Here is an 11,901-nt window from a genome sequence, read left to right as displayed (position 1 = left end):
GGTGGATAGGAATTTACTACTCGACTCCTGGGAAAGGTTCCAACACAGACTGTTTGGACGTTACTGCGCCTGGACAGAAGTCGGCATTGTGACTTTTGTATTCAATCCCGATGCAGTTTCTGTGTTTCATCGTCAATGTGAAGGTCCGAAGGTTACAGTAAAATTGCCGTGGTACATCGGAATTTAATACTGGACTCCCAGGAAAGGTGCAAAGCACAGACCATTTGTAGCGTTACACCACCATGGACAGGAGTAGACATTGTGCCTTTTGTATTCAATCTCGATGTAATTTCTGTGTTTCATCTTCAATGTGAAGGTCCAAAGGTTCCAGTAAGCCTGCCGTGGTGCATCGGAATTTAATACTGGACTCCCAGGAAATGTTCAAAGCACAGACCGTTTGAAGCGTTACTCCCTCTGGACAGAAGTCGGCATTGAGACTTTTGTATTCAATCCCGATACAATTTCTGTGTTTCATCGTCAATGTGAAGGTCCAAGGGTTACAGTCAACCTGCCCTGGTGCATAGGAATCTACTACTCGACTCCCGGGAAAGGTTCCAACACAGACTGTTTGAAACGTTACTGCGCCTGGACAGAAGTCGGCATTGTGATTTTGGATTCAATCCCGATACAATTTCTGTGTTTCATCGTCAATGTGAAGGTCCGAAGGTTACAGTAAAATTGCCGTGGTGCATCGGAATTTAATACTGGACTCCCAGGAAAGGTGCAAAACACAGACCATTTGTAGCGTTACTCCCCTCATGGACGGGAGTAGGCATTGTGCCTTTTGTATTCAATCCCGATGTAATTTCTGTGTTTCATCTTCAATGTGAAGGTCCAAAGGTTCAAGTACGCCTGCCGTGGTGCATCGGAATTTAATACTGGACTCCCAGGAAATGTTCAAAGCACAGACCGTTTGAAGGGTTACTCCCCCATGGACAGGAGTAGGCATTGTGCCTTTTGTATTCAATCCCATGTAATTTCTGTGTTTCATCGTCAATGTGAAGGTCCAATGGTTCAAGTAAGCCTGCCGTGGTGCATCGGAATTTAATACTGGACTCCCAGGAAATGTTCAAAGCACAGACCGTTTGAAGCGTTACTTCCCCTGGACAGAAGTCGGCATTGTGACTTTTGTATTCAATCCCGATACAATTGCTGTGTTTCATCGTCAATGTGAAGGTCCAAGGGTTACAGTCAACCTGCCCTGGTGCATAGGAATCTACTACTCGACTCCCGGGAAAGGTTCAAACACAGACTGTTTGGACGTTACTGCGCCTGGACAGAAGTCGGCATTGTGACTTTTGTATTCAATCCCGATGCAGTTTCTGTGTTTCATCGTCAATGTGAAGGTCCGAAGGTTACAGTAAAATTGCCGTGGTACAACGGAATTTAATACTGGACTCCCAGGAAAGGTGCAAAGCACAGACCATTTGTAGCGTTACTCCCCCATGGACAGGAGTAGACATTGTGCCTTTTGTATTCAATCCCGATGTAATTTCTGTGTTTCATCTTCAATGTGAAGGTCCAAAGGTTCAAGTAAGCCTGCCGTGTTGCATCGGAATTTAATACTGGACTCCCAGGAAATGTTCAAAGCACAGACCGTTTGAAGCGTTACTCCCCCTGGACAGAAGTCGGCATTGTGACTTTTGTATTCAATCCCGATACAATTTCTGTGTTTCATGGTCAATGTGAAGGTCCAAAGATTACAGTCAACCTGCCCTGGTGCATAGGAATCTACTACTCGACTCCCGGGAAAGGTTCCAACACAGAATGTTTGGACGTTACTGCGCCTGGACAGAAGTCGGCATTGTGACTTTTGTATTCAATCCCGATGCAGTTTCTGTGTTTCATCGTCAATGTGAAGGTCCAAAGGTTACAGTAAAATTGCCGTGGTGCATCGGAATTTAATACTGGACTTCCAGGAAAGGTGCAAAGCACAGACCATTTGTAGCGTTACTCCCCCATGGACAGGAGTAGGCATTGTGCCTTTTGTTTTCAATGCCGATGTAATTTCTGTGTTTCATCTTCAATGTGAAGGTCCAAAGGTTCAAGTAAGCCTGCCGTGGTGCATCGGAATTTAATACTGGACTCCCAGGAAATGTTCAAAGCACAGACCGTTTGAAGCGTTACTCCCCCTGGACAGAAGTCGGCATTGTGACTTTTGTATTCAATCCCGATACAATTTCTGTGTTTCATCGTCAATGTGAAGGTCCAAGGGTTACAGTCAACCTGCCCTGGTGCATAGGAATCTACTACTCGACTCCCGGGAAAGGTTCCAACACAGACTGTTTGAAACGTTACTGCGCCTGGACAGAAGTCGGCATTGTGACTTTTGTATTCAATCCCGATACAATTTCTGTGTTTCATCGTCAATGTGAAGGTCCGAAGGTTACAGTAAAATTGCCGTGGTGCATCGGAATTTAATACTGGACTCCCAGGAAAGGTGCAATGCACAGACCATTTATAGCGTTACTCCCCCATGGACAGGAGTAGGCATTGTGCCTTTTGTATTCAATCCCGATGTAATTTCTGTGTTTAATCTTCGATGTGAAGGTCCAATGGTTCAAGTAAGCCTGCCGTGGTGCATCGGAATTTAATACTGGACTCCCACGAAATGTTCAAAGCACAGACCGTTTGAAGCGTTACTCCCCCTGGACAGAAGTCGGCATTGTGACTTTTGTATTCAATCCCGATACAATTTCTGTGTTTCATCGTCAATGTGAAGGTCCGAAGGTTACAGTAAAATTGCCGTGGTGCATCGGAATTTAATACTGGACTCCCAGGAAAGGTGCAAAGCACAGACCATTTGTAGCGTTACTCCCCCATGGACAGGAGTAGGCATTGTGCCTTTTGTATTCAATCCCGATGTAATTTCAGTGTTTCATCTTCAATGTGAAGGTCCAAAGGTTCAAGTAAGCCTGCCGTGGTGCATCGGAATTTAATACTGGACTCCCAGGAAATGTTCAAAGCACAGACCGTTTGAAGCGTTACTCCCCCTGCACAGAAGTCGGCATTGTGACTTTTGTATTCAATCCCGATACAATTTCTGTGTTTCATGGTCAATGTGAAGGTCCAAGGGTTACAGTCAACCTGCCCTGGTGCATAGGAATCTACTACTCGACTCCGGGGAAAGGTTCCAACACAGACTGTTTGGACGTTACTGCGCCTGGACAGAGGTCTTTATTGTGACTTTTGTATTCAATCCCGATGCAGTTTCTGTGTTTCATCGTCAATGTGAAGGTCCGAAGGTTACAGTAAAATTGCCGTGGTGCATCGGAATTTAATACTGGACTCCAAGGAAAGGTGCAAAGCACAGACCATTTGTAGCGTTACTCCCCCATGGACAGGAGTAAGCATTGTGCATTTTGTATTCAATCCCGATGTAATTTCTGTGTTTCATCTTCAATGTGAAGGTCCAAAGGTTCAAGTAAGCCTGCCGTGGTGCATCGGAATTTAATACTGGACTCCCAGGAAATGTTCAAAGTACAGACCGTTTGAAGCGTTACTCCCCCTGGACAGAAGTCGGCATTGTGACTTTTGTATTCCATCCCGATACGATTGCTGTGTTTCATGGTCAATGTGAAGGTCCAAGGGTTACAGTCAACCTGCCCTGGTGCATAGGAATCTACTACTCGACTCCCGGGAAAGGTTCCAACACAGTCTCTTTGGACGTTACTGCGCCTGGACAGAAGTCGGCATTGTGACTTTTGTATTCAATCCCGATGCAGTTTCTGTGTTTCATCGTCAATGTGAAGGTCCGAAGGTTACAGTAAAATTAAAGTGGTGCATCGGAATTAATACTGGACTCCCGGGAAAGGTGCAAAGCACAGACCATTTGTAGCGTTACTCCCCCATGGACAGGAGTAGGCATTGTGCCTTTTGTATTCAATCCCGATGTAATTTCTGTGTTTCATCTTCAATGTGAAGGTCCAAAGGTTCAAGTAAGCCTGCCGTGGTGCATCGGAATTTAATACTGGACTCCCAGGAAATGTTCAAAGCACAGACCGTTTGAAGAGTTACTCCCCCTGGACAGAAGTCGGCATTGTGACTTTTGTATTCAATCCCGATACAATTGCTGTGTTTCATGGTCAATGTGAAGGTCCAAGGGTTACAGTCAACCTGCCCTGGTGCATAGGAATCTACTACTCGACTCCCGGGAAAGGTTCCAACACAGACTGTTTGGACGGTACTGCGCCTGGACAGAAGTCGTCATTGTCACTTTTGTATTCAATCCCGATGCAGTTTCTGTGTTTTATCGTCAATGTGAAGGTCCGAACGTTACAGTAAAATTGCCGTGGTGCATCGGAATTTAATACTGGACTCCCAGGAAAGGTGCAAAGCACAGACCATTTGTAGCGTTACTCCCCCATGGACAGGAGTAGACATTGTGCCTTTTGTATTCAATCCTGATGTAATTTCTGTGTTTCATCTTCAATGTGAAGGTCCAAAGGTTCAAGTAAGCCTGCCGTGGTGCATCGGAATTTAATACTGGACTCCCAGGAAATGTTCAAAGCACAGACCGTTTGAAGCGTTACTCCCCCTGTACAGAAGTCGGCATTGTGACTTTTGTATTCAATCCCGATACAATTTCTGTGTTTCATCGTCAATGTGAAGGTCCAAGGGTTACAGTCAACCTGCCCTGGTGCATAGGAATCTACTACTCGACTCCCGGGAAAGGTTCCAACACAGAATGTTTGGACGTTACTGCGCCTGGACAGAAGTCGGCATTGTGACTTTTGTATTCAATCCCGATGCAGTTTCTGTGTTTCATCGTCAATGTGAAGGTCCGAAGGTTACAGTAAAATTGCCGTGGTGCATCGGGATTTAGTACTTGACTCCCAGGAAAGGTGCAAAGCACAGACCATTTGTAGCATTACTCCCCCATGGACAGGAGTAGGCATTGTGCCTTTTGTATTCAATCCCGATGTAATTTCTGTGTTTCAATTTCAATGTGAAGGTCCAAAGGTTCAAGTAAGCCTGCCGTGGTGCATCGGAATTTAATACTGGACTCCCAGGAAATGTTCAAAGCACAGACCGTTTGAAGAGTTACTCCCCCTGGACAGAAGTCGGCATTGTGACTTTTGTATTCAATCCCAATACAATTGCTGTGTTTCATGGTCAATGTGAAGGTCCAAGGGTTACAGTCAACCTGCCCTGGTGCATAGGAATCTACTACTCGACTCCCGGGAAAGGTTCCAACACAGACTGTTTGGACGGTACTGCGCCTGGACAGAAGTCGTCATTGTGACTTTTGTATTCAATCCCGATGCAGTTTCTGTGTTTTATCGTCAATGTGAAGGTCCGAACGTTACAGTAAAATTGCCGTGGTGCATCGGAATTTAATACTGGACTCCCAGGAAAGGTGCAAAGCACAGACCATTTGTAGCGTTACTCCCCCATGGACAGGAGTAGACATTGTGCCTTTTGTATTCAATCCTGATGTAATTTCTGTGTTTCATCTTCAATGTGAAGGTCCAAAGGTTCAAGTAAGCCTGCCGTGGTGCATCGGAATTTAATACTGGACTCCCAGGAAATGTTCAAAGCACAGACCGTTTGAAGCGTTACTCCCCCTGGACAGAAGTCGGCATTGTGACTTTTGTATTCAATCCCGATACAATTTCTGTGTTTCATCGTCAATGTGAAGGTCCAAGGGTTACAGTCAACCTGCCCTGGTGCATAGGAATCTACTACTCGACTCCCGGGAAAGGTTCCAACATAGAATGTTTGGACGTTACTGCGCCTGGACAGAAGTCGGCATTGTGACTTTTGTATTCAATCCCGATGCAGTTTCTGTGTTTCATCGTCAATGTGAAGTTCCGAAGGTTACAGTAAAATTGCCGTGGTGCATCGGAATTTAATACTGGACTCCCAGGAAATGTTCAAAGCACAGACCGTTTGAAGCGTTACTCCCCCTGGACAGAAGTCGGCATTGTGACTTTTGTATTCAATCCCGATACAATTGCTGTGTTTCATGGTCAATGTGAAGGTCCAAGGGTTACAGTCAACCTGCCCTGGTCCATAGGCATCTACTACTCGACTCCCGGGAAATGTTCCAACACAGACTGTTTGAAATGTTACTGCGTCTGGACAGAAGTCGGCATTGTGACTTTTGTATTCAATCCCGATGCAGTTTCTGTGTTTCATCGTCAATGTGAAGGTCCGAAGGTTACAGTAAAATTGCCGTGGTGCATCGGGATTTAATACTGGACTCCCAGGAAAGGTGCAAAGCACAGACAATTTGTAGCGTTACTCCCCCATGGACAGGAGTAGGCATTGTGCCTTCTGTAGTCAATCCCGATGTAATTTCTGTGTTTCATCTTCAATGTGTAGGTCCAAAGGTTCAAGTAAGCCTGCCGTGGTGCATCGGAATTTAATACTGGACTCCCAGGAAATGTTCAAAGCACAGACCGTTTGAAGCGTTACTCCCCCTGGACACAAGTCGGCATTGTGACTTTTGTATTCAATCCCGATACAATTGCTGTGTTTCATGGTCAATGTGAAGGTCCAAGGGTTACAGTCAACCTGCCCTGGTGCATAGGAATCTACTACTCGACTCCCGGGAAAGGTTCCAACACAGACTGTTTGAAACGTTACTGCGCCTGGACAGAAGTCGGCATTGTGACTTTTGTATTCAATCCCGATGCAGTTTCTTTGTTTCATCGTCAATGTGAAGGTCCGAAGATTACAGTAAAATTGCCGTGGTGCATCGGAATTTAATACTGGACTCCCAGGAAAGGTGCAAAGCACAGACCATTTGTAGCGTTACTCCCCCATGGACAGGAGTAGGCATTGTGCCTTTTGTATTCAATCCCGATGTAATTTCTGTGTTTCATCTTCAATGTGTAGGTCCAAAGGTTAAAGTAAGCCTGCCGTGGTGCATCGGAATTTAATACTGGACTCCCAGGAAAGGTGCAAAGCACAGACCATTTGTAGCGTTTCTCCCCCATGGACAGGAGTAGGCATTGTGCCTTTTGTATTCAATCCCGATACAATTTCTGTGTTTCATCGTCAATGTGAAGGTCCAAGGGTTACAGTCAACCTGCCCTGGTGCATAGGAATCTACTACTCGACTTCCGGGAAAGGTTCCAACACAGACTGTTTGGACGTTACTGCGCCTGGACTGAAGTCGGCATTGTGACTTTTGTATTCAATCCCGATGCAGTTTCTGTGTTTCATCCTCAATGTGAAGGTCCGAAGGTTACAGTAAAATTGCCGTGGTGCATCGGAATTTAATACTGGACTCCCAGGAAAGGTGCAAAGCACAGACCATTTGTAGCGTTACTCCCCCATGGACAGGAGTAGGCATTGTGCCTTTTGTATTCAATCCCGATGTAATTTCTGTGTTTCATCTTCAATGTGAAGGTCCAAAGGTTCAAGTAAGCCTGCCGTGGTGCATCGGAATTTAATACTGGACTCCCAGGAAGTGTTCAAAGCACAGACCGTTTGAAGCGTTACTCCCCCTGGACAGAAGTCGGCATTGTGACTTTTGTATTCAATCCCGATACAATTGCTGTGTTTCATGGTCAATGTGAAGGTCCAAGGGTTACAGTCAACCTGCCCTGGTGCATAGGAATCTACTACTCGACTCCCGGGAAAGGTTCCAACACAGACTATTTGAAACGTTACTGCGCCTGGACAGAAGTCGGCATTGTGACTTTTGTATTCAATCCCAATGCAGTTTCTGTGTTTCATCGTCAATGTGAAGGTCCGAAGATTACAGTACAATTGCCGTGGTGCATCGGAATTTAATACTGGACTCCCAGGAAAGGTGCAAAGCACAGACCATTTGTAGCGTTACTCCCCCATGGACAGGAGTAGGCATTGTGCCTTTTGTATTCAATCCCGATGTAATTTCTGTGTTTCATCTTCAATGTGAAGGTCCAAAGGTTCAAGTAAGCCTGCCGTGGTGTATCGGAATTTAATTCTGGACTCCCAGGAAATGTTCAAAGCACAGACCATTTGAAGCGTTACTCCCCCTGGACAGAAGTCGGCATTGTGACTTTTGTATTCAATCCCGATACAATTGCTGTGTTTCATGGTCAATGTGAAGGTCCAAGGGTTACAGTCAACCTGCCCTGGTGCATAGGAATCTACTACTCGACTCCCGGGAAAGGTTCCAACACAGACTGTTTGAAACGTTACTGCGCCTGGACAGAAGTCGGCATTGTGACTTTTGTATCGAATCCCGATGCAATTTCTGTGTTTCATCGTCAATGTGAAGGTCCAAGGGTTACAGTAAACCTGCAGTGGTACATCGGAATCTAATACTGGTGTAAGACGTGTATATTTCTATTGTCTATTGTAAAACGACAATTTATGGAGGATGTTTATATTTTTTAAATATGATGAAGTAGGAGTAATTAATATTTGTCATGTTGGAAAGAATTGTGGTAGCAGGGAATGTCTGTAGTAAAGTATTGTTGACAAGAGAGACCGCATATTGATATAATTTTAAAATGAGTGGTAGAGACCGCGTATGGATACATTTTAAGAAAAGAACGGGAAAGACCGCGCATTGATACATTTTGTAATGGTAGCAGGGATTGTCTGCACCAGAAAGAATTGTTCGCACGAGAGACCGCACTTCAGCGTTCGTAGGAAGTCAGTAGTAAGCCAGATGGGAAGCGAGTCGGTAGCAGGTCTGAAGCGAGAGGTTTAGAGGAGCGGTGTGTCTGCCACCCAATAGCTATAATTTACAAGAGATTATAAACGGATGTACAGAGACATCAGCTAACTATTATCATAAGAGGAACTAATATTATTGAATAAATTTCTTGAGAAACTCAAGATTACTGAAGTAATGTTTGCGCATTGCTAGTTGTAAGATTATTGGAAAAAGTCCCATTTAAACGTTTGTAAAATCATTTCATTCAGAATATAATTAATTTTTGCCAGCAATATTGCATTACTAATTATAATCCATCGCAAGAACCATCAACGTAAAACTTCGCAAAATTTTATTGTTGTCAAGAAATAGTTTAACTATGAATTACGTAACTTCCGTCAAATTAATTAAAGAATAACGTCAGCTTTGGTAATAAATACAGCCACTTATTATGACAGCCCACCAAGAGGTAATAGAGTATAGTAAAACAGAGTAAGTATATTCATGTCACAGTTCGAAGTAGTAGGCGGATGGCGATCCAGTAACAGTAAAAAAGGTAAGGAACAGTTTCTGGTTATTACAGATAACGACTGAGGGCCACGACGACGATACATTCTATGTTTCGACGAAATAATCAGAAAATAACTTTTAATAAGCATCAGTTAAATTTGTATGCGGAAATTGAGAAAAAGAATTAATTTCAAAGCGAAGATTTCATTTGTTATTATTAAGCAAGAGGTAGAAATCCTAAGGAAAGTTTTCGTAGGATATTGTAAGATGGGAAGGTTGAGTAACAAATGAGATATAGAGGAGACGGTTATTGCGTAACAAGAAAAGAGATATAGAGGAGACGGGAAGGTTTCACTTAGCTACATCCAATCAGTAAGACTCTTTAGTGAATCTGCTGTGAAAATGAATATACTGACTCTGACAGTTGTATGAATAAGCTAGTGTTAAGTGGCCCAACGCTTATACTAAACTGTATACGTTTAATTCACAGCCCATCGGCAATTCTGTTTGCTCTATTGATTCTGCGTTAAAAAGTGTTTGTTCAGTGTTGAATCCGCTTTAAACAGTGATATATTTTGTTGCATGTGCTAATTATAGACAATGTCCCGCAGAATAATTACTCGTTCTCAAAGTGATAAAAGTGTAGAAAATACCGACGAGAAATTCTTTTCAGGAATAGAACTGTGAAAAACCCGACAGTGAAACGTTAGGTGAACAGACATTCGAGAGTAGTAATAATATGGAATCTTTTTACGAGCAATCAACTTCAGAAATGCCAACTGATAATGAGACATTAGTGCAAAATAATTTGTTTTTAAATATAACAGACGCTACACAGCCACAAATTACGCGTAGCAGACATAATAGTTTCAGTAACGAAACTACTATGATGTAGTCAGTGTGACTCCATTACGTGCCGAAACAGATTCAAACGGTACATAGCAGATACCACAGTTTTATTGACAAAAATTCCGAAACCATGGAAAAGTTGACACGATTACAATCGTCTGAGGATTTTCAAATGAACACAGATGTAGATCCTTTAACAACGAATACAAATACACACAGAAGTCAATCCGAAACGGATCCAATAATGGCATTTTTGCTACAAATGAGACAAGACTTGAATCAAAACTTTAACAGAAGGGCACAAGAATCAGCAGACCTAAAATACGAAATCAAGGTAGTCGCTGAAAAATGTTCAGAATCAAACCAAGAATTACACGCCAAGATTCAAGAAATAACATATAAACAAGAAGCATTCGCGGTAGCATACGAGAAACAATGACAGAGAACTTCTCTAAACAAAACGCTCACATTGATGAACGTTTTAACAATCGCACAGAAAACTGTTTGATACGTCTCCGCAAACTGGTGCGATCGCAGGATAAAGAACGAAAAGAATATTACAAACAATTAATAAACAGCGACAGGACGACAAAAAGAAAGTGTTTGCTCAGGGAAAAACTTACGTGGACAATCACATACACTCGATTTCGGAAGAAATCGAAACGGTTAAGGAGACAAATATTCAAATACAAGAGAGGCTCGCGGAAATCACACGCAATTGAGGCGAAAATTTCTACAGACACTGATATCCAGAATATTAGGGATAAATTAACAGAAGAAGTCCAGACACTAACTGACAAAATAGAACACACGGAAATCAATCAAGATCCAGAAAACTTGAAAGCAGATTTTAAGAAAGTAACCAAAAGTAATCGTAAATTACAATACGAACTGACAGAAAACATCAACGAACTCACTACAAGAATAGACCTGTTAGATACTAACAATGATAGTAAATCAGATGAAACTACACCAGTCTCAGTTCAATAGATTTCTAATAGTAAAGATACTCAAATTAGAAACGTGCAACAAGCAAACGCAGACCTAGAATCACGTAATAATTTGTTACATCACAAAATCAATTCTTTATAGCAAGGGATAGCTGACACACAAGAAACAACTGCAAACAATCAATTCCCAGAGAACACACACCATTACGACATGCCTCAGATGCACAATACATATAATGTCGGTAGACTTCAGAGAGTAAGAGATCTTAACCAGGCAGAAAGACACATAAATTCATATTCACAACATTACGAAAATAATTACACACAAAGACATGATGGTTTCGACCGCAAGCAAATCCTTTCAGTGAGAAAGTTTAAAACATTTAAAAACGTCAGGACGCAAATACATCCACTGGACTGGATCCAACAATTCAATGTGGCACTCCCACCGTCATGGCCAGTTCAACATAAGCTAGAATTTATTATTAGTTTTCTTGAAGGGGAACCAGCGAGAAGAATGCGACCAATTGCTAGATAGTGGGCCGGCCGCGGTGGCCGTGCGGTTCTGGCGCTGCAGTCCGGAACCGCGGGACTGCTATGGTCGCAGGTTCGAATCCTGCCTCGGGCATGGGTGTGTGTGATGTCCTTAGGTTAGTTAGGTTTAAGTAGTTGTAAGTTCTATGGTACTTATGACCTAAGATGTTGAGTCCCATAGTGCTCAGAGCCATTTGAACCATTTTTTTTTTTTTTTTTTTTTGCTAGATAGTGTTTTTCAGTAGAAGCATTCCAGGAAGCATTTCTAGCAGCATATTGGTCAGATACCACACAGAGTAGCATTAAAGATCTGCTAATTAGTCTGCCAAATTTCGAGAATTCTACTTTCCCAATAATCACACAATTTTTCGAGTATATGGTTGAACAAAACCAATACCTCAATGAGCCATACAGTCAATCCGCATTAATACAGCTGTGTATTTCGAAACTACCCAG

This window comes from Schistocerca nitens, chromosome 2, assembly GCF_023898315.1.
Source record: "Schistocerca nitens isolate TAMUIC-IGC-003100 chromosome 2, iqSchNite1.1, whole genome shotgun sequence".
In the NCBI taxonomy this organism is placed as follows: domain Eukaryota; kingdom Metazoa; phylum Arthropoda; class Insecta; order Orthoptera; family Acrididae; genus Schistocerca; species Schistocerca nitens.
Note: the sequence above shows the minus strand (reverse complement) of the source record.